At 40.8% G+C, this 24,495-nt stretch overlaps 1 long non-coding RNA gene across 2 annotated transcripts in view; it reads left to right on the top strand.

Annotated features, from left to right (window-relative positions):
* The window catches only part of LOC143373966 (uncharacterized), a 307,099-nt gene that overhangs the window by 84,075 nt on the left and 198,529 nt on the right, over positions 1–24,495 (top strand). For both annotated transcript variants that reach the window (XR_013086576.1, XR_013086578.1), the window contains exon 2: positions 2,072–2,154. This is a non-coding gene — a long non-coding RNA (uncharacterized LOC143373966). The remainder of the gene's footprint in view (positions 1–2,071; positions 2,155–24,495) is intronic.

Here is a 24,495-nt window from a genome sequence, read left to right as displayed (position 1 = left end):
ATATCAATTACGAAGTACCAGGCTGATTCTAACTAGCGCAGAGCTCGCGTGAGTGCAACGTTCGGGGGGTGTGGGGAGCTATTTTCCGTCACTACATCAACATCATCATCCGACAGAGATGATAGCGTAGCAGAGAAATGTGAGCTGCATAACTCGCGGCACTATTCGTCGACCTATTCACCTGTTAAAGCTCTACGGTTAACGATCAGGTGCGTCTTAAAATTCGATAAATCGTCGAGAATCTCGTTCCTTTCTTCCGAGTGAATCCCACGCCCTCAACGTTATTTGTCGCCTTTCGCGGGGGATGACCTTCCGAGAGGCGATCAAATATTTTCTGTATGGGAACGTCGCGTTCGTTTCAGAGCGAGAAACCGAAAGTTTCAAGAATTCGGTCGGCTCTGTAACTGCGTGCGGTATAGACGTTTCCGAGGCGTACTTTGCGCGTTTGCGACGCATTGTAAAAGTTATCATGCAAAAGTTCCCTCAATGCGCCCCCGCCAGTAATTGTGCAGCGAAAAGTTTTAATCGTTTATAACTAATTATTGCGACACATTCACTCTCGTCACGTTAATGCGTCAAGGCGGTGAGCATACACGTGCAGCTTGTGCCGAGGGTGCACTTCGCTGGGTTCTAGATAAAGCTTCTATAAAGATTTCATGTTGCGCAGGATTTATAAGTACGAAACTCTTTTATCGCGAGCTTGATTACGATAATGATCACCGTGCCTTTCTGAATGTATCTTCGACGTGAATTTACGCGAGCATTTCGTGCAAACGTTCTTATAGGCTTCTTTTTCGCTGTGCCAGGGTACGAAATAAATGTTTCCACCAAACGTCGGGGGTCTGCAGGATTCGTCAGGATCAATGAAAAATGGTTTAATAAATGTGGGGTTAAAAATCGTTCGTTGTAACACGTCCCCTGCAATCAAATGTTACCTGCTCCCACAGCAAGTGTTTCATACACTGCAACCCCAAAAAGTCCGCCCACCCTGTATGTAACATATTTTACATAATTATTAAGTCGACATGAAAATAAGAATTTTTAATTCGCAATTTTAATTCACATTAACTTAAAGCCTTTGGGGTGGGGGAGGTCACGAATTTCTTACGTTCTCTTACCTTTGTAAGGGTACGATGAAACATCGTTTTTTAAGCTATTCATATTGAAAACTAGGTTAAAAAAATGTTACGTAATACGCTATCTGACTCTCTTTCTCTCCTTTGTCTTACGTAACATTTTTTATCCTAATTTTCAATATGAATAGCTTAAAAAACGATGTTTCATCGTACCCACGAAACCCAGTTAAATGAATTATATAAAGCTTTAAAAGAATTTTAATAACTAAAAATGAAATGTAAAATATGTTACGTGACGAAGGGGGGTTGGAATATAAAATCTTACAAATTCTTATACTGGGAGGGGGAGGGCGTAAGAGATCGCTAAAATTACCCTTGCGTAATTTAAGGACGCTCTCTTACTTTTGTTTGCTCGGATTTGGTTTGAATCGATTGGAACCTCCGTTTTTGAGCTATCACTGCAAAACCAAAGAAACTTTTTTTAAAGTCTTTTCTAAACTAAACTAAAGTCTTTTTTAAACTTTTTTTAGCGTCATATATAACGCATATTTTCGACTAAACAAACATATTTTTAAAGCAATTTATTGCTTTGTAATTAATTGAAAAGAAATGCTTGATTTTCCACAAAAAGGACGGCTTACTTAGTAGGGTAGACCGGGGGCGGTAGTAACACTTTGACTTTGCAATACGATTACGCAAGAACTATTACAGTTAAAACAAAAGTTTTTATAGGAAAATGTTACTTACTTATCTGACATTATTGAGACACAACAGGTTCACTGTATGTCAAGTAATATCCAGGTTATAGCGGAGAAAGTGTTACAACCGTCCCTGAGCCCGGGTAACTTTACAAAATTAAAATATTTATTGACTTTAATTACAATAATGAATGAAGAAAGTAGTATATGGAACGTTAATTGAAAAATGAGGAATTATCAACAGATAATTCCCGCTTCGTGTCGATTAACCGCTCCCCTCTCTGTCTTTCGTTTCAGGCTGTGCATTTCTCACCTACTACAGTCGTGACAGCGCAGTCAGCGCCCAGAACGCTCTGCATGAGAAGCGGACTTTACCAGGGGTAAGTGTTTTCACATTTAGCGCGCAGTTTACCTAGTTTCGGACTTCTTATATTTCAGCGGGCCCGACTTGCTTTATGTGGGCCACGTCGCCGCTAGAACGTTATCTAAAGCCCTCGTTATGAGTACCCCTGTTACTCCCCGGTAATACATCTGGCGCATAAATCACCCCATAAAAATTAGCCGTAAAATTCACCGAATATCTTTTAACCGAAAACCATTGGAAACGCTCCAAACCAGCGGCGGATCTTGCAAAATGGCGATTTGTCCGGTCTGATTTTACGCGGCAGTTCATCGAATGCCCATCGAGCGTTCCGCGGAATCGAAACCCCCTTAATTCTCCCGCAGTGCAATTTCCCGTAAAAAGAGGCGAAAGCTGCACTAACTCCAACAGATACTTATCGCCGCCGGAGCCGTATGGCGCTTTCCAGGCTAATTCTGGCGACTCACCCCCGCGATCCGGAATATTAAAATGGCCCAACGTGACAAGTTAATCTCTTAACGCCGAAAGGGTAGTTAGGGAGGGACTGGAAGGTCGATGGTAAGGGTTCAAAAGGAGAGAGGGAAGCCTGGGGGAGGGGACGACTCGCTGAATCCGCGATGTATCATCAGACTTTCCGTGCCTCCTACAAATGGCAGGGCTGGCTACGCGTATTCTTATAATCGGGTAGCTCGAGAACTTTGCATCCCTCTTTATACAGAGAACGGTCAGGAAGCGTGTTTTATAACGCATTTCCATTCGTTTCATCCTTATCCGACGCAGTCTTAAATAGGAATTAGCATTGTAACAAGAAAAGAAGAAGGATAGGTCCATAATCGTAGCGATGCATCTTATTCAATTATTCCTTACGCATTTATTATTAAAATGGGGTAGACGAGTGTTTCGTGAAATATCTCTGCAATAACTACTGGATATTTGTTCCATCTCTACACTGTTTTTGCATCTCTCGATCCTCGAAGCTGTCCATTAATCAGACACGTCCATTACAGACGTAGGAACTAATCAGATGATTTCGGTAGGGGGCGGCTGTTTCGAGCGTTTCTGGGCAACTTGGCTGGCAGCGGTATTTCCGAAATAAATCGTCTACTTTGTGGAACGTTTTCAAACCAAATGGACCATAGTTCTCGGAAAATTTTCCATCGATCGTAGCCCTCAGGGGCTGAAGAGTAGGAGCGCCGGCACTGAACGCTGCTTAACTGCCAGAGCAGTGCCAACACGCCCCTCCCCATTATCCGAGTTACCCCTTGGAAGTCCGTAGCGAGTACTGGCGTTATGTTTCGTTAATCTATCCCCGAAACAACGCAGCTACGGTCTTGGCACTGCTGCCAGCGGAAATCGTTTTAAATGTTATGCCGAGAGATGTGCCGGGGGCCTGGCTGAGTTATGACTTTATGAAGAGGCGGACGCACATACGCGGGCACAGACGCACTTTCCCCCGTGCGTGCGCCAGCTTTCCGCGTTCTGGCCAAATACGAAAAAAATCTCTTCATTCGCTTCGAGCATTCCCAACGTGCGCTCGTCAACGGGTCCGTTTCGAGATTTTTGACATTTTTATGCTGCCCCGTCAAAGGAAGACACTTTATTCCGGTTTATCCCCATGGCTTGAACCGCTGCGAGCCATACGAGAAATTAAAACCAAATTCAATTTAAATTTCAACAGAGAAATCCGATGCTATACCGCTTATTCCCTTTGCGAGCAAGCCAAAGTTGCTTGGAAATTCTAACTCTTCTGTAGAGCCTGCCCTGGTTTGTAAAGAGGTTCCGTACAAGTGTCAAATCTTTTTGACCTATTTTTAATACTCCGCGGTGAAACCACTTCTTCGGGAATGTCAGACCCTTTTTTACTTCCACTAATATCTTGCACAATATGAGATGTAAATAAAATGGTTTAAATGCCGATTTCGTGGATTATGATGCTCCATCAGCCTGTGCAATAATTGTACCGTACGTTAGCTTACTTATTAAAAATTGGGATAAATGATGGTGAAGAATGGGTGTCTTTATTTTCGTTGAAAGTACGCTACAATTGTAGAGGAAGCGTTGTAAGATACATATATAGTGACCGATCTTTTGCATAATTGGTGACCACTGAACACCACGCGAAAGGAGGTCCGTTTGATTTGCGAGACACTCGATGGTGACCACAGTTTGACAAAGGGAAGCTGACCTCGTACTTGTCGCCTTCGAGACACGCGCGAGAAAGTTTCTTTGCGAAGGCACCACGGAAATCTTAGGGCGCAGCAACGAACCGTTACGGAGAAATGAACCCCTCGACCATGTGGTTGTTGGGGTGGTCGGCATGGAAGTGCGAATGAGTATAAATGGTGAGAATCTGGACGCGTGTAGGAGCAGTTTAAATAGAGAGGTTGGTGCTGCCGTGTGCGTAGAATCCTTTATTGAATAAACTGTTAGTGTTAATTATTGCAACGCTCGTTATATCTATTTACATTCTGACTAAACAGAGCGTCGCGTGGATATTATCAAAGTTTCAAGTATATTGGAGTTTAGGTTGAAATTGTGCAACTTTTGTTTTCAACGAAAAAATAAGCATTTTTATGATCAAGATATGAGTGAGCTTTTTTTTAAACGATTTTATATTGGTTTCACTCTTCTGTGTGTTTGTTTGTATGTTTGCTTGTTTGTAATTTGTATGTTTGGTTCAAGTCATGTTGCTTAATTTTAACCGACTTCTCCCAATCAAGTAGACTTGACACTTTGCAGGCGTGAGTAGTTATGATGACAATACAAAATTTAAAAAAAAACTCACACCTGAGTGTGTGGAAAAATTGCACCCGCTACAATTTTAACACATAACCACAAATCCAATCGACTTGAAATCAGCCTCTCGTGTTCTTTTCGGAAAAGATAACAAATCGCAGCGTTGCCTAATAGTAGCATCGCGATTTCCGTAAATAGATAATTTATTGAGAAATGATCCGTCACGTACACGAAGTTCAATTTTTCAAGTTTTTTTTTAGTTGTAAACCCTAGACACAAAGAAGTAAATAATAAAAAAAATATATAAAATAAATTTAGGTTAAGCGATTTTATTCAATTTAATCCAAAATGCAATATAAACTAAAAAACTTGTACTACAATTACGATGGTGATATGTTACCTTAAATAAAATCGTGGGGCAGGATATTTTGTAACAGGATATGAATCAATTTAATACAGAATCAACCGTCGAAATGAGCGATGAGAAGTGATGAAATATCTTGCCCCACGATTTTATTTAAGGGGTTATTCTACTTTGATCGGCCGAAAAATTAAGGTATATTTAAAGATTTTTTTCTGAGTAAATACAACATATAATGAAATAGTTTTTTTTGGTACTTATTAAGTTACTTTTATATTACACAAAAAATTAAAAATAATTTGTTTTAATTGTTTTTTTACAGCGTCAATATGGCACCTAAAAAAAGAGGCACGTTGGTGGTGCAAATGATTTCCCGGCTCAGGCTTATCTAAAACATAAAATTCGGAAGATTCTTAATTTGTATGGATGTCGCTATCGCCCGTAACTAAATTAACAATTTTTATCGAGAAATAGCCGAGATTTTTCGCACGGAACACTCGAGAAACATCCTTTTGTGTGCTTTGTCAAACTTTTTTTCAAATCGACGCCATTCTGTTACTTTTCAACGAAAATTGTTAATTCAGCTAGGAACTATAGCGATATTCATACAGATTAAGAATCTTTTGGAATTTTTTCTTTCGATCGTGCTTGAGCCGGGAAGTCACCTGCGCCACGAACATACCGCTTTTCGGGGGTGCCATATTGACGCTGCAAAAGCACAATTAAAACAAATTACAAAAATTCTTTAAAATTTTTTTTTGTATAATATAAGAGTAGCTTAATAACTACCAAAAATATTTATTTCATTATATGTTGCATTTACGTAGAAAAATATATTTTAAAATCGCTTGATATTTCGGTCGATTAAAGTAGAATTACCCCGTAAATAAAATCGTGGAGCAGGATATAATATAAAGTAACAAAATACAGTATAACACAGTTTAAGGTGCTATATTATGTGCTTATATTGTTACTTAAATATGTGAATTCGATGTACTCGTGAAAATAAGTAGGTATGTACATTGTTTAACACTACAACAAGTATTTGAATCGAACCCCTCTACAGATTAGAAAACTTCGCCAAAATCAAGTCTCCAAATACTCAAAAATTTGCTCAATTTACAAGTTTCTATCTTCATCACTTCTTACAATTCTGTTAACTTGTTAATAAAACTGATCAAGTCCATCATTCCTCAAATCCATAAGAATTTATGGAAGCAATTACTTTCTAAATTTTTGACCAAATTAAGTTAATAAAAATTCATATACTTAGGGAAAAAACATACCTATATATTTTGCAATAGCTTTCAATTATTACCTACCTGATTTATTGTAACAGATTAAACTTTACATTCGCATTTACCTAAATTAACAAAAATACGGACTTGGCCAGTCTCCCCATCAAGCCACCGATTTATTCTGTAATCTATTGCCTCATCATCGATCTTACTGGACGATCGAATTATTTCATTTGACTTTTAAGTCGCCGCTGAATATTCCCTTGAAACTCTATGCACGTATCGGGGTAACGTGTCAGAAGTTTGAAGAGTTAGCCGATGTCAGTGGCTCCTCGACCCGCATTTAGGATGTTGGTCATTTGCTGATTGACTGAGCCGAGTTGTAATATCCGAACACACCTGAGACCATAACTTGAGCAAGCAACGGACCCTTCATAAACAGGGATCGCAAGCTGAACGCTCCCGCTGTGCAAGCAATAACAATGCCCGTGGCTAGCCGGCTATACTTAGCCCATGCTTACTGCGGAAGCGACCATTGCACGTGCGCATGCGCTTGTTCACGCTCACAACGAAAGCCCGAAAGAAAGTATTGGGTATCCCACTTCCGGCCGTTATCGCGATAGTACCCGCGGACCTTGTTGTGGCGTGCGAGGCTCACGGCAGCGGACTCCTTTGACGGATCGTAGAAGCTATTTGATTACGCCGAAAGCCATTTTTCGTAGGCAAGTTAATCTTAACGGGCGCATTTGTCTTACGCGGAACTTGGCGCCCGGGCGTGACTTATAATATTTGATCGTCGCTTCGGAAGTTTCTTTCGTTCGCCAGCCAGAACGAGATTAAACTCTGTCGGGAATTAGAGCCGAAGCTACAGAGCTGTACATTTCGAATGAGATGCTGCCGCTGCAAGTGGGAGACACTTTAATTTTCGCGTAACGCGTTACGAAATATGCTTTTCATTTATTAAACGGGGAATTGTTAAGTATTAGCTGGAATCATGCCCAGTGCATATTTTATCAAGACCATCTCCCAAGGAAATAATGTTCCTCCTGAGGGAAGTGCGCTGTCAAATAGGGACGGTGTTTTTAACAAAATTACCATTTCCTAGATTACACACTTACACTTCCGTAAATTTAACATGTCCAATTTGGTTTAAACGAAGCTTTATATCTTTATATGCAGTTCTATATTTAATGCTTTCTAACCCTGGGTCTCCACCAAGGCGAACACGAACAAAAACATTTTCTCGGGAAACATGTTAAGCCGCGTATTCACCTGCGCATTCGCCCCGAATGTGCATTCGGTTGAGTGAAATTTGCGGCATCCATTTCGTGGTATTGTTCGGACCCGAATGCGCTCTTTGATGCACCGCCAGCAAGCGGATCGGCCCGAACGCGCGCCGAATGCTCGCTGAATGCTCGCCAAATGCTCGCCAAATGCTCGCCGAGTGCTCGCCGAGTGCTCGCCGAGTGCTCACCGAGTGCTCGCCGAGTGCTCGCCGAGTGCTCGCCGAGTGCTCGCCGAGTGCTCGCGGCGCCCCGGACATCCGACGAGCAAGAAATCGGTGTGCGCCGAATGCACATTCGGGAATGCAATGCGTAGGTGAATACGCGGCTTTAGCTAAAACGCTGTTCGCCTCGGTGTGGACGTCAAATAACAATGTTCACTAACAAATGACCCTACTAATAGGCGATAAATCTTCCGGATGGTCACGGTAGACGTGGAGAGAGGGTGTTCGCGAACAAAATCCGGTGATCCACCCGGCTCGAACATTTGTAACGAACATCAGCTGTTTTCTCGTTCTTGTCCCTTTTCAAACCCATGAAATTTGGGCCTTGCTATCGCTTTCCATTGTGGGACTGCTCGTAAACAGGCGTCCCTCTACGATCATCCGCCGGCAGGTACTTCACAGAAATAGTATGCGTGACACGCACGAATAAAATTTTTATATTTTTTGTTTTAACAAAATGAAAATATTTCCAACGTACGGATGAGATATTTCTAATAACAATGAAACGAATCATGACGCAATTCGGACAAACTTGAGTTCCGCTGATAGGGTAAATCCGGGAGACGTGGTCGACCTAATATAAAATGGCTATTAAAACTAATATAGACATTACTTATTTTATCAGATCGATCCTATATGTTCAAAATTTTATGCTGGCGCAGAAAAACTGGCGGATATTTGCTTTAAGACATTTACTGTAAATCGGGTTGAAAACTGAAGTATGACACCTGACTACCTCACCCGAGGTGCCGGGAGAAATGGTTTTCGTCGTTGGCAGAGACCACTCACATAATTATTCGTGAAAAATTAACAAAGGAAAATTAACTCGTTGATAAAACACGAATCACCACCTAACAAAAATTTTATCTTCTTCTCAAGAAAATCTGTTACTGACTAATATAAAAAAATATTGATACTATAAAGCCATTATGCTATAAAGCTATTATCAGCGAAACTCAAATTTGTCCGAATTGCGTCGTGTTTTGTTTCATTTTTATTAGAAATATCTCATCCATACGTTGGAAATATTCTCATTGTGTTCAGACAAAAAATATACAAATTTTAGTCGAGCTTGTCACGCATACTATTACTGTGGAGTATCTGCCGGCGGATGGTCGTAGAGGGTCGCCTGTTTACGAGCAGTCCCACAATGAAAAGGGATGCGGATCGCCAGGTACCATCAGAAATGTTCGTTCGCTGCGTTCCTTCCGTCGCGAACATCCTCGAGAATGTTCGTACGCGGAGTTCTGTTCGCATTCGCGGCCATGTGAACACGACCACACAAAAAACAGACGAAAACATTCGCGAACAATGTTTTTGTGCGTGTTCGCCTTGGGTGAGACCCGGGGTAATGGAACACTGAATATTATCTATATATATAAAAGAAGAAGTCCTGACTGACTGACTCATCAATGCCCAGCTCAAACCGTGTAGCCTAAGTGGGAACGTGAAATTTGGAAGGTACATTGCTTTTATGACATAGGCACCCACTAAGGAAGGATTTTTGGAAATTCCGTCCCTAAGAGGGCGAAAAGGGGTAAAATCTGCTTTCTCGGAGTCCTTAATATCTCTTAGGCAAGAAGCGAAGCGCGGGGATATTTTGCTAGTGTTTCTATATTACTGTGTTTATTATACATTCCTTCCAATTACCTAGTTGTAGTCTAGAGGTGTGTCTTAAGATTGAGCACTGAGATTCCTGGAAAACATAAGAGATTCCAATTAGCCAGGCAGTCGTAAGTTTGGTTCGTCGTTGGGGACGATTCTTATCAATGTTTCGATGGTTTCGCTTCGAGATTTGATGGAATGTTCGCGTGTAATACCAGGCCATAGCACGTACCTCTTACATCATTTCTCGATAGACGGAGAGAAGGGACCGCTGCTATTAGGACTATTTCGATAAATTACTGATCTGATACGCTGTGCTACGTAGCACGATAAATCTTGACGTACTTAGGTGAAATTGAATATCTGGCAAGGTGAATACTGTTCTTTTTGCGGGGAAGCTAGGCAGATGACCCAAGACAGACCACTCTTTATCGAAATTGAAAGCATTACGCTTGTCTTCGTTCCTTTATTCGACTGCTCTCCCTAGATACTCGTCCTTTTCCTGCGCATACGTTTCCGTCTCTTTTTCCACCCAGAAATCTCCAAACATCCCCCAACGATAAAGCCTTCCAGATTTAATTCCTGTTTATTTGCTTTACTCGTAAGCTCAGCCTCCGCCTTGGCTACCGTGTTGGTCTAGCCGACCCCAGTATTAACAGATCGCCAGATGTTACTGCTGTTCATTGGTATTTGGCAGGCGACAGAGAAATTCTTATGTAGGATTCGATCAGGGATATGACGATCTGCATTTAACCTTCACGAGCAAGGAAAATTTGCGAAGAACTGAGTAAATTGCTATGGTTTCTAGAAACTACAAGTGGAGATCATAATGAACTTTTTAACTCTTAATTTTACATTTTGGAGTTTTGGTAATTAAAGAATTACATAAAGCATGTCTTTTAAGATATCTCCCCTAAATATACGTATATATTCTTTTTAAATATCTGTTTTTGTCTCATCATAATACAAACAAACGACCACTTAGTGAAAAGTATTTCTTTCAATGCCTCAAAGTTTCAAATTACAATTTGAAAGTATTTTCAAGTACGTAAAGCACGTGTATGAAACAGCATTAGTAATTTTCAACCTACATTCTGTGAAAGATACCTGAAATCAGTAAAATTTCTATAGAGAAGCGGACTGTAAGAGTAATGTTCCACGATGAAAGAATTTCTACTGAAAAGATGGCAAAGAATAGAAATTTCTGTAAGTTCTGACAATGTAACGGCATTGGACTCCCAAGGGAGAAGCAGATGGAGCCGTTCTCCTTTTTCTTAAGTGTATTAGTACAGCAGTGTTTTTACTTTCGAGTAGCTCTCTTCAATTATAACAATATTTATATATACCCGTTTGCTAGCCTGGATAGTTTGGGAGTTTTTACAAAAAGTGATTTTTGCAAGAGAAAATTTCCTTTTTACATAAACAATTTGTTACAGTTTTTACGTAAACGCTTTGTTGCTTGTGCTACTTCAAGCCTGCTTCTACTTCTTTCAGCATTGTATTAATTACACCAATTATTTTACGGACTAGATTAGGTAGAGAGTTAAGTAGATACACCCTGTAACTACACAGACGCCGACAGCTGCTTGGTATATCATGAAATTTTGAGTAATTATTAAAGTAACTTCTAACCCTCGAAATTATAAGTTTAATATTTTTTGTGTCCGTCTCCAAATCATTCTTACAAAAATTATTTATGGGCACATCTCTTTCACTACACAAAATAAAAAGAATTTACCAGATAAATGTTAGAATTAACGTGGGATATTTAGAAATGACTGAAATATTTCTCTTGTGCGCCACCTCCTCCTCGCATAAAATATCTCAGCGAATGCTAAAACACCTGAAGAAATATTATCACTGTCCTCAATAGTCTGATGGAAAAAAATCTTTCAACGCCGAAGGTGTGACACCCTAGCGATGATAAATCAGAGCAACATTCGCACATTCAAGTTTCGACGACTCTAAAAAAGTCCATTACTCATGGTTTCCTGTTTGGGCCGGTCGAATGCCCTTTCTTTTCCGTGTCGAAATTAGGAGCGGGTTTAAGTAGCGGGAACGTTAGAGCGGCGCGATAAAGCACGGTGAAATTCAGACGGACGGATTGCGCGCGACTGACAAATTGGCGTGGCCGATTTATGAGGGTGTAATTGACGTTGGGTGCGCTATGGGGTTTGCCGGCTCGGAGGAAAGAAAGCCAGAACCCCCGACAGGCATTCAACGGCGGCCGCCGAGCGGCGGGGACGCGCTTTGAGTTGGCGCGAATTTGCATAAGGAAAACGATACTTGCGCGTGCAAAGCCCGGAGCGTAGCGGAAAAAAAAAAGGAAGGAGAGTAAAAAGCTGGAAGGCGGAATACGCTCGCGAGCGAATACGAGCTGAGCAGCTCGGACCGGGCATTGTTTGCATTCCTCCCTAACGAAGTTTTTGCAACTTCTGCGTGCACCTGTGCCACCCCTGAGCCCAATGAAATTTTCGCGATTCCTCCCTTCCTGACCGTTCATTATTCGTAATTCGTTAAATACGGAGGTCGCGGAGCGGCGAACATCGGCTTTCATTTAACCCCCGGCCTGCTTGTTGTCTTTTAGTTCCACGGCATTTATCCCCCGACATTTTCTTCCTGACAGTAATTCTTTGCTTACGGCAGAGTCGGCCGCCTCCACCGTTTTGTCTCACGGAATAGCGCGGCGTTATTTCAAGTCCCGCCTTATCTACTGATTTTCTACCTCCCTTTTCGTCGACGGCCCTCGAAAAGTTGAGCGGAGCTCGCTCTAGCCGGGGCTATTTTTTTTTTTTAAATTTCCAGTCACGAATCTCGTCGCGGTAGAGTGCGCCGTGATCTTTACTATATCGTATAATTATTATGTAACGATTATGGACAGGCGTGGCGAAGCCGTGGCTATCAAACAATTACCAGAAACTTTCCGTGGTTACGCCTCCGCGACGAGGGGTCGTTTTCGCGAGGTAAAGACGCGAAGACGGAGAAGACGAGGAAGAACAAGAAGAAGGTGGAGGAGGTTAAGGAGGGATGAAATGGAAATGGTAGGGGACTAGAAGTAAAGGAGGGAGTCACTCCGGAGGAAGCAAGCCGAGTGACGACGCCTCAGTGACCGAGCTTACTCTCCCTTGTGCTTTCGTTCGCAAGCGCAGGCTTGCGAGTCCTCGTTTTCCCTCCACATAACGTATATATATATACATATAGATATATATATATACATACATATACGTGTATATATATATGTATATATCTGTCTACCCTCGTCCCTCTTTTATCTCTCGTTTGCGCATAAAGCCGCCCATTTCTACCCTCGTGGGTGTCTCGTGGACCTTTCGTTCCGACTTCCGCGATACGGCCCTGAAAATAAGCCAGTCGCAGTTGTACGCGCCCTTTCGTGCCGCTCTTTATTCTCATTCATTCTTTTGCTTTCGCCGGAGTTACAGCGTATCAGACCTCGCGAGTGCCGCGGCACGGGTGTTGTGAAATTAAGAGTGATCCTCGGCAAGTATTCGTGCGCGGTTAAGCAGCTTCGAGAACGAACGCGCCGCTTTCGCGCGAACGTCCGCGGCGAAACGGTGAACGCGTTTAGCCACCGTCCTGCTCTGTTGCGTTACACACAAGCGTCGCAGCGGCTTCCTCAGTGCCAGTGGAGAATTCACGAACTAGTTCAATAAAGAGTGACTATCGACAGAGGCATGTGAGCTTCCGCGAGGTCGCGGCGAGTTGATTTTTAGTTCCGTCCGGACAAATTGAATCGCGCCAAGTGTTTGTGGAGTACTACAGCCTAGCGGTGTTGCATGGCAGTCCTGCGCAGTGATCAGCGCGAGTAAAGCGCCGGCAATCCGAGCTGTCCCGTCTGCTAGTTTCGACGAATGGTTCTACGGGACTTGGATCGCGCGCGCTAATTTTTACACCCAGGATTCTCGACGGGCTTCCCAACTGACGATCCACTGCGACTGTTCGACTGCCCAAGTGTTGCTCGTGCCTTCTCACTCGTCGGCGGGGGATAGTGTTTATTGTTACTCGGAACCGCACCACGGCAACATGGTTGATTTTATAACCTACCCAGAGATCTCCTACCTCTACGATGAATTCATGATGGTATGAAAGATTGTCGCCGATACTTTTGATCGCGGATTAATTACTATGGGCCGGCGTCGCTGTGCGCGCACCGTGGCGCCGTTATTACTGTCCATCGCTGCAGCTCGCGGATTTTCGTTTTATTCTACGGATATGTAATGTGTCATTATTAATGATCAGGAAATTACTATGGCCGCTAATTATTCACGCCGCCAGCGTGTAACAGCTGCAAGTCGTTGCCTTCTATGGCTCATTCGGAGGCCATTAATCCTACGATGGCGCGAAGGTATTCTCGCGCTAATGCGAAACTATTGAGCAAATATATTGCCCACTGCACCAAACACTGTTCTAACATATCCATTAATATATTTGGTAATTTCTCGGTGTACGCGGTGTCGTCCCTCTGCCCCCTTTTCACGATTGATAATTATAGACCCCATAATCCGGCCATTGTTGGGTTATTATTTGAAATGATGTAACGTCAGGATATCTTGTCTTTCAGTTTGAAAACAGTGGATGGGGTTGCAACTACCTGTTTTACAATTTTATTACAGATGAATCTAATATATGTATTAGCGAATTACATGGTCACGCTAGTTTCATTGGATATCTAACTTCTTTGGCGAAGAAGGTGTAAAGGAAACATGATCATTATTCTAAACTATACAATAATAAAATTATGAATTTGGAATGGTATAGAACCTTATTAATTTTGAAAAATTTTCAATTATTTCATAGAAATATTCTTTTATACTTCCGATTTCATTAAAGGTATAACTCTCGTGTAATCTCCTTAAAATTTAGGATTTTTTAGAGGAAACTGGAACACAGGATAAAAAGTCTTTTTGGTATTGATTTATACATATTAAGATACATGTTTTTTATTCATATTTCTCCGATGTAATCTTGAATGAATAGCTATAATTCTGAGGGTGATAAAAAACGGTGTACATAAAAAGAAAAAACTATTTGATGGGTTTCAAAAATTCTTTCAGGATTCTTTTTATAAATGAACTCGCCATCGTATTACCAACTTTCATAAGTTTTGGTCCACACAATTTGATTTTCTGCAGCATTTTTTAGCAAGAAATTACAGGTTCCGGGACACTGTTATTAAAACATATACTAATCATCGAATTTTCATTATTTATAACCATACTCATATATTTTAAGAAAAACTTTCGATTTTTCATTTCAGATGAACCCAGCTTGAAATATCATGTACACCGCTTTTTTTATCACCGTCAGAGTTATAGCTATTTATTCAAGTTTACATTGGAGAACAAAGTTTGTTATCGTTTTAAAAAATGTAAATAAATACCAAAAACACTTTTCACCATATATGTCACAGTTTTGTTCTAAAAAAAATCTAAAATTTTGAAGGGATTACACGAGAATGTACCCTTAACTTCCATTATCGTCCCTTTACACGAATTTGCATACGTATATTATGCGAGACTGGGACTGCTAAAATAGACAGTGTAATAAGATTCGTATTTTATATTCGAAACGAAATCGCTGGAGATAATACTTACGTTCGGAGTAACTATAAAATAACTATATATGTTGATAGCGAAAAGGTTTAAGTGTTCAGCGAGTTTATAATACACGTCAAACTGAGTAAGAAATGCATCATCGATATAGGTAAAAAAATTAACTCTATCAGGACTGAAAGTAATTTTCAGTTTTGATAACTGAAATCGTTTGTTTCTTTTTATTTATTACACGCGGTGTAAGCGAGTAATTGAGGACCTTGCAGCAAGAGGGGCAGCAGCCTGCGTTTAACAGGCATTTTCTACTCATTTGGTCAGACAAATTTTGCTCCTAATAGTCATACGAAATTATACATTATATAATTTTTATTATTTTACATACAGTATTACACTACGAACAGAGTGACACTTATTCATTGTACTAATAACAATACTTATATATTATAGAAGATTATTGCGTTACGTTTTTTGTTATTAAAAAAAAACGAAGAAGTTAGTAACAAAACCGAGTATTACTTTAAACTCTGACAAAGTAAATTGTAAAATCTATGTTAACTATTCACGCCTTAACCTTTCCAACGAATATTAAACAATGTCTAATTTCTAAAATCCTTCTTTAACGTCTTACTACATCTTGTTCCTGTCTAATGCAAAAGTGATTAAGCTTGAATCACGAATTTTTATTTTATATAATATAAAAATTAACATTTTTTCATTTGCTTTAAGCTTTCGCTATTATACCATCGCATCTGTCGCGATTGTACTACAAGCGTGAAAATGCATAAAATTGTTGTCCCTTTCCTTCTTTAATACATGTTAATTAACTGTCCATGTTATTCCGTACTAGCAACGCTCCCGTAGTTTATGGTACATAATATACGTAACACTTACGTGCCACGCAGCAGAAACCATCTGACTCTTATGTCATGTCCGTAACTCGTTCATCCCCCTTTTACTTCATAATTACGAATCTCTTACAATTCCATTATCGTAACTCGACACCTGCCCCCATCTCGGATGTAATTACCCATTAAAATATCACTTGACGTCTTGTCGCTCTTCATCCCCGAAGACGTCCGCGGGACACTTTGGCGCCACTTTTTTAGCAGCCGCGGGACCGCCGTGCCCTATGAAGTAATTAATCATTCGTAGGACGGTGGCGTAAAAGATTCACGTACGCCTCCGGGGTAAAGCCGGACTGTCGTTCATGCCTCCGCGAGATCGGAGGGCGGGATGAGGTAAAAGGGAAAGGTAAGGGATAGGTATGGGTAGGGTGAACCCTCGCCACAAAGTGGAACTACTTTACGAGAATATCACTTTGATCCGTCGCTTAATGAACGATGGACCGCGCTCGGTAAGAGTACCCAGACTGAATTTAATTAGGGCTCTCAACTTGCCCGGGTCGAGGGCATGACGGGATGCCATACAGAATGTGTGCACTAAGGGGCGGTGGGGGAGGGGAGGGGGGGGGGAATGGGAAGAGAAATAGAGAGACAGAGCCTGGGTACATGATAAAAGCTCGGATGAAGCACGGGTTGCGTATAGTAGGAGGCGAAGGCCTTTCCCCTTTGAGATTGCGGGCGCATATTCGTCACAGCGATGACGATACCTGACGACTATCCGATTGTCATGCAAATCATGTAACGAGCCGGCGCTTATTGACTCGTTGCCCTGCCGCAGCCCCGGCCCCCGACACATGCCGGTGAAAGTCGAAGGAGAGCCCAGCCCGGTGACCTTTATACTTGTCATCGTTGCGGTTCGAAAGTAATTCCGTTGTTTTGCCGTGTAATTAGAAAGAGCAAATGGGAATACGTGGTCAGCCGGTCGTCGGGGAAAATTGAAAATTCCCCGCGCCGATAAAGGGCCGGGCTAACTCTCCTACTGACCTGATCAGCCATGCCAATTTACGGAGCTTTGATTCTGCGGGGTAACTCTACGCTCTGACGGCCGCGACCGTGGTACGCTTTAACTCGGGAATAGACCATCCCCTGGGGGAGCAAAGCTCGATTCCAGCGATTCGTACTTGGAGGTTTTGATAATGGTGACGGCAAAGTGCTTTTATCTTCTATCACAATAGAGCCGGCGGATTCGAAGGGGATGTAGTTTTGTTCTGATATTCCTGCGAACGGTCCGTCACTCTTTGGCTTATTCACAGCGAACGACAAACAGAGACCTTGTGAACAGTGTAATGTTCACTGATTATCACTGTTACTGAATAGTTTCGCAATCATTGAAATACAATCACTGTAGGTGCGTTTTTAAAGATTATTTAGTACTAGCGTACAGCATCTCGGCTTCGCCCGAGATATTAGCGCGACTGATTCATGTTTATTAGAATTAATATCTTTTAAGGAAATTCAGTATTTTGAAAATAATTTCATTTCTTCATAATATTTCGGAATAGATAACATTCTCTTCTTTGGAAGATTTATTTTCCCTCCAGCGCAACATATACCAGGCGCTTCTTCGTTCCAAGTTAATAACGCGTTTTTTAGACATGCTACGTAGCATATGTCCGTCCTAGAGTATCCAGGAATAACGTGTTAAAATTTCAGGAAGATCGGTTCAATAGGTCTTAAGTTTTGCGCAAACATAAAAATCGGCTCTCTCTTTATATATTAGTATTTTTACCTATCGCAGGTGTGACATCTATATAATAGTAGGTTTTATAAAAACACGCGCGTATTCGAATGCAAGGTTGTGTCAAAATTTCAAAGCAATCGGTGAAGAACTTTCGGAGATTTAAGAGTTTGAACAAACGAACATTTACATTTTTATTTATAAAGATTTTTTTAGGGGAGGCCGGGATAAAGTGAGCCTCGGGGTAAAATGAGCTTTCTTAATTTGTTCTTTAAAAACAGAATATATTTACAAATTTTGGTGACGTAATAAATGTATGTGATACCACAATGATAATTATGCACATTCAGACATCGAAAAATGTAAATTCATTTAAAAACTTAAAAATTAATTTTTAGACACTTCCGATTGGTTTTCTTTTCGATTTAGGTTTTTGGATAAATGAGTCGCAAATGTGTTATTTTAACTCAAAAATTTGTATACGTGTTTAAAACAACCTTATAAACATACATGTACACGCGTTTGAGAAAACATTAATCATAACATTATTAAATAATTAATTTTCTACCGAGTACATATCCGGGGTAAAGTGGCCGGGGTAAACTGAGCTGCAAAGAACAGATGCGCAAGTGAAGTGCGCATTATTCTAACCTGTCAGCTGGCTAGAAAACCACGCGGCGTGATGGAACAGAAACTAACCTAAAAAAAAAATGAAAAATCTGCCAGAAGCTGACGTGCTACACACGTCAGTTCAGCGCAGGGGGTTAATAATTACCAATATCCTTAATTAAAGTTCTTATTTTATTTCAGCTCACTTTACCCCAGATAGTAGCTCACTTTACCCCATATATTTACCCAGACCTAACCTCATATATGGGGTAAAGTGGTCGTTTTGGCTTTTTCTTTTCAAGTTGAATTTTAATATACTCTAAGTTTATTTTAAGTATTGCTATTCTTCATTTATCAATAGTAATGTTTAAATTATATTATAAATCTATTTCCACACATTTTTATTGAAAGGGAAAAATTTTATTCGACTTCAAACTTTTTTCGCGTCACTTTGCCCCGGTCTCCCCTATAATGTACTGACCCTTTACTTATCGCTTTCCTCCGACTATCTCTGCAAACATGAATCAGACCAACTACCCAAAATGCTGCGTAAATGTAAATACTGCGTCGTCCCCGCTTCTCATCGTCATCTTAGCTAATACGTCACCTACCCAAAATCCTGCATTTTTGCCGTATCTCGTCATCCCCTCTCTTACATACCGAAACCTTTAAAACCCCATCGCATCCCCTTATCCAATTGCATTACTATTCCAAAAGCCACCAGTCTCAGTCACGGAGTCGAGTTCAAAACAGTTGAACCTCCAATTTTCTTAATTTAGTTGAATAAATATCTGTATAAATATTATTCATGAAACCGGTAGTTAAATTATCCTTGTGTCCATTACACCCCTACCCAACTATCGCTTTCGTTATGGCTTATATACACTATTCCAGAAAAGAGATTCAGGGCTTGTAAGATAAATAGTGTCCAGTAAGCTGATAAAATTGAAAAATGTTTAATGGAAATACCCAGAGGTCAACAAATGTACCCTGTCAGGTTTAGAAGTGATTTTCGGTGTCGGTAATGCAAGTGATTTTGTCTGCCTCTGCTTATAGTACGCGGAGCGGAAACAAGAGATTATCAGACTACTATACGTTCTTCTTTTGATGTTTATAAATTGTGTTGACGTGCTTTTCTTCCATTTCCACATACATTTCGTACCAAAAAGTTATCCTCTTTGTCACCTTTCGTAAACACCACAGCTAGAGTTTCGACTCTCCCTCGAACATAAAATTAGTTGCCCACAAATTAAATTTATTTAAACAGCATAGTTTTATAATATGCTTACTGATTACATTGTTTAATTTTAAAGGAAACCCGGGGTTTCCGTGCACCGATCATTTCATTGCAAAATGATCTCGCTGATTCGATCCTCTTTCACCCTTTCAAGGAACGTTGCGATTTCTGCTATTAGTCGTGGCGTTGTTGTCGATGTTTGGAGAGGCAAAAACGGAGGAGCGCGGGACGGAAATTGAATGCGTTCCTACGGCGTAAAAATAATGTCCCACTTTTAGAAGTTTGATCGGGCGAAGCTCGTTCTGCCAAGGAATTGTGACGGCGTTCAGCTACGATTCCTTGAATCACTCTGCAAGATCGACTTCGCCCAGAGTAGGTGGCATACTTGCGGCTACACGCTGGGACCGGTCGTGGAAATTCAGGAAACTTTATTCGCCTCGGCGTGGTCATGAAAAACATCAAGATGTGGAAAATAGGAATTGCACGAAACTCTTTGCCGAAGCTAAGGTAAACAATGCCGCGGCCCCAGTGGTCCACTCGTGAACTCAAACTTACCTCTACACACTCTCTCCGCGTAGCATCGAGAATGTAATAAATAGAATTTACGTGGTGATTATAAAAGCCGCACTAATACCGAATCACCGTTAAACATATCTCACAGTTGATGTGCTGAAAATAACCTTTTGAATTTAAATTCCTATATGCAAATAACCCGAAAAGATGCAGACACTTAAGCTGTTTACGTGGCAGTAGCGTTTGCCGAAATATGGATGAGATTTTTGGCTTGCTGAAGTTCTGACTTTCTTCTCGTCCCCCGTGGCAGCTAAATTTCCAGCCTATTTCTTCGTCGCCGTTGAATCGTGCATTTGCTTAAATCATCTCGCGATCCTACCACCGACACGTGTTTAATCTAAATATTTACTCGACCAAGACAAGCTGGCTAACATCGCGTTCGCTTTAACTTTTCGAAGAAACCCGACTTCAGCGTTCTCGATCTTCCTCCGGTTCGACAGTTAAAATTATCACTAAGATACGTGCGTGGCGTCATACCGGTGGAGATTTAGCACAGAGTGGAACACGTGTAACTATAAATCCCCGGCTCAAGAACTCTACCTACTCTCCGTACAAAATATCAACCATAGAGCGCAGGTAATGAATTTATTTACCCGCGACCATGCCGCCGTGTCTTCCGCGCCGATGCTTCGCGACGAATTTAATATTTCTGCGGCACGATAAAACGAGTACACATTTCCCCAGAAATTTCGATATTTTTCCAGGCAGCGTTAATGAATTGATAAAGAGCAGCGATTGGTAAAGTTTTCTCATATGCGCCTACCCCGAACACAGGTTGGCGAGCATTTTTGCATAACGGTCATACAGAGCAGAGCCAGTGGCCGTTGCCACCAGGTGGAAAGGTCAAGTGGAGGAGAAATATTCAGCTCCGGAGCTTTAGAATTTTATCAACGATAGGTCAAACCGTCCCTGTAAACGAGAGATTGGAAAGGGAGAAAAAGGCGTCCTTCCTCGCACGTTTAGGTATGGTTACCGGTATTTCGCTCAGGCGGTAGCCAGGCTTTGTGTTTCCGTCCCAGTTTCCGCGCAGGCCAGACATACGGGTTCCGAAGTAAATTGCATGAGGGAAGCAAAGGGCTAACTTGCGATAAAACTTTCATGCGTATTCTACCGTAAACGCGTGTATCGAAAATTTCGTACTCCAAAAGGGTTTCCGAGTTTCCGTATTTCACGTGCTGGTCGATTTCAAACGTCGAAGGGGAAATAAGGGTTACGAATTATAAGAGAATAATGTCTCTGAAATACCGGGAGTATTCTATATTTTTAATAGCATGTACGCAATAATAAATCGTTCGCTAATTATTAGAAGGGAGATATGTTGGAGTACCAAAGTAGTCAGGTTATATTTATACAATTTTTTTTTTAAATACATACATGCTTTGCTTTTTGGGCCTATTTATGCAGAAACTTACCAACCCCCAAAATGACAAAATATTAGTTAAACGTAGTACAGGTCCCATAATTTTGTGATCATTATTTTAGAAAAAATTACCAACCCGTAGAACAACTCTTGCATTATACAATTATTAAAACTACCAAGCCACATTTAAAAACTAAGTAGCAGAAACTACAGACAATTTAAAATAATATTACTTATACTACTCACTATTAAATAACCCATTAAAAAACATTGCAAACAATGCCAAGAAATGAAATACCCCAAATAGAAATAAAGCTGGTATTCTATAACAATTCAAATGTTCAAACTTTTACTCAGTTTCAGATCATTGAGGGTTGGTAGCTCTCTGCATAACTAGGCCCATTTGTTTAAAAGTTAATGTGGAGCTTTAAGTTATAAAATATTTTTAATAGTGACACTGTGAGCTATTATTTATTTAAGCAAGAATTTCGAAACCTTGCCATTATAGTTGTGAGTTTTATATTCATCCTTGGTTAAAAATATCAATATTCGTTTTAGAACTCGACACAAATACTTTCTATTTTACACCTCGTGTATAAAAATCTATCGTTTACCTTTAATTCGTTACGTACCTAGGAAGGCATTGCAGTTGCTTGAATTTTCTATCAGCACGCTCGTATTCGTTTTATATTCCACTTCAGTTTTCGGTTTTTACTGCCAAGCTGCAGCTATTGTTTAAAACAGTGAGTTAAAAAGAAAATTTACCTGAGAGTACTATCCAAGAAAATAAATCATATGTGGTGTTCCCTAAAAAAAAATTCATTTCTACGACATGCATTGTCCTTACCCTGTTAAGTGGAGAAGAAGAGTTAACCCTCATTCTAAAATCCCTCCGCGTTGTATAAGCTAGTCATTTCACCACGATAATTTCGAAATTTCGCTCATTCAAAAAGAGTACATAATCTCTTAGCTTACACGTATTTGCTGTAGACGGAATGAGTTAATTTGCCTGCAACGACTATTAAACACGCAATTTTGAATACCCTGGAGGCGTTGCTGATCTAAAAATGACCCAGTTACCAGGTCAACAGTACCTACGAAGAATCTTTTGTCAGAGTGTTATAGAAAAAGTTCTTCTTCATCTGTATTCTTCGAAATTTTCGAATGACTTTATCAGAAACTTCATATCGCTCGCGGAAACTACATGTGCAAGTCGAAACTGTGGCCGAGCTCAGCGCTGCGATAGCCGATTGACGATGCAACGTTGAAAAAGTGGCTTAAGAATGAAAGAATTAAACATGAGACAGCTAAAAGACGTTCCAACTTCAAAAATTATTCCGAAGGTATATAAACGCACCCACACAGAGCGGCGGTCGACCGTCGAAACTGCTCCGTCCTAATGTCTTTTCTCGGCGGCTTTTGAAAGTTCGCTCATTTATATCTGGACGGTGCGGAAAGCGCGCTTGGCTCAGTCGTTTTGGGTACTGTAGCCCGCGGAGAAAATTTTCTTCAGTTGTATTCAGCCGGCATTAGCGTTGCGCGGTAGTAGTAAAAGGGACAGCATTAGAAAGAAAGAGAGGGGGGGGGTGGGGAAAGAAAAACGAGCGGGGGAGAGGGTCGCGGGCGCTTTTCTGTCTCTTTTGATCTGGAAGGAAAGCGGGAGTTTGCAACTCCATTCGCGGAAAGGTTGCGGATGGCAGAGGGGGACATAATTCCAACAGAGGCTATGACGAGCCAACCAAGTTGGCCACCTCTACGAGCTACCCTCAAAGACTCTTCCGCTAATTTGATGATCCTCCAAAGACCTGGGCTGCAATCTGCCGCTCAGCGTAGATTCTCTAGACATGGACCCCCGCCGATCTCGTCGTCTTGTTCTAGTCTAGGGAGAAATGTCTCTGAGAAAGTTACCGTTAAGGTTCTTCACTTTTCCTTTCATTCCCCTCATCCCCCTTTTTCTATATACAGGTGAAATGACAGAGCGCGTTAAACTAGGGTCGCTTAGGGGTACGTTTAAAGGGGTTCAGCGCTCCGCGAGTGCTCGGCAAAGTAAGCTCATCAAGATAAGTTGATTCGTTGAATCCCCAGCACGCTTCGCACATAGATTTCTTAGCTGCTGAAATGAATCTTGCGTAGAGGTCCCCTCGGTAACTGTTAAATAAATGTTTTCCTTTCTCAGGCATGTAATTGCCTCACGAACCGTATTTAAAATATGTACCTGTGTGTACCTGACGCAGGACGATGGTAAAATCAGCCTTTCTGTAAAATTCTAGCCTCTTTACAAAATGTTTACCTCAATTAGGAATCACAGTCTTTTTGTGATACAGCTAGAGACCTCCAGCCTTACTATAATGAAAACATTCGACAACAAATAGTATTAAAGTATTATATAATGTATTGATTAATGTATATATAAACATTTTATTGAAAGGCTATTAATCCTCAGCTTGATTGAGGTAAAAACTTTTTTTCAATACGAAGATGAGGCTTTTTACGACAAGGCTGATTTTACAATTGTCCTTCGACATATCCGGGTTTTAAGGGATTACGCCACCCCGAGACGTTCAAAACAGCACCAAATTAGACAAATTTTGTTTATGATACTATCAGGTTGAAAATTATTTCTAAACTTCCTGTGTTTAGGGCATGTATTAATGAATATATTGTATAAATATTGTACAGAAATATTAAAAAATGGCCGAGTTATGTGTTGTCCCCCGAAGTTCCTCGGAATCACTTTTTCCAAATTGGCTAACAGCATATTTCCACCAATTTTTATTCCATTCACTTGAAATTTGAATAGTATCTTCTATAATAGATTATCTACAGAAGCACGCACGATTTTTTTGCTAGAGGCAATTTTAGACACAATTTAAGCCGAAAATTTTAGGCAATTTTTTCGACTAAAACTGATATTCTCCTCAAATGTCCACATTTTTTACAGAAATCAAATTTTGACAAATCGCTATGTACTTCTGTAGTAAAGT

This window comes from Andrena cerasifolii, chromosome 10 (assembly GCF_050908995.1).
Source record: "Andrena cerasifolii isolate SP2316 chromosome 10, iyAndCera1_principal, whole genome shotgun sequence".
Lineage (NCBI taxonomy): Eukaryota > Metazoa > Arthropoda > Insecta > Hymenoptera > Andrenidae > Andrena > Andrena cerasifolii.
The sequence above is the reverse complement of the archived record's forward strand: the minus strand, read 5'-3'. Positions and strand labels throughout refer to the sequence as shown.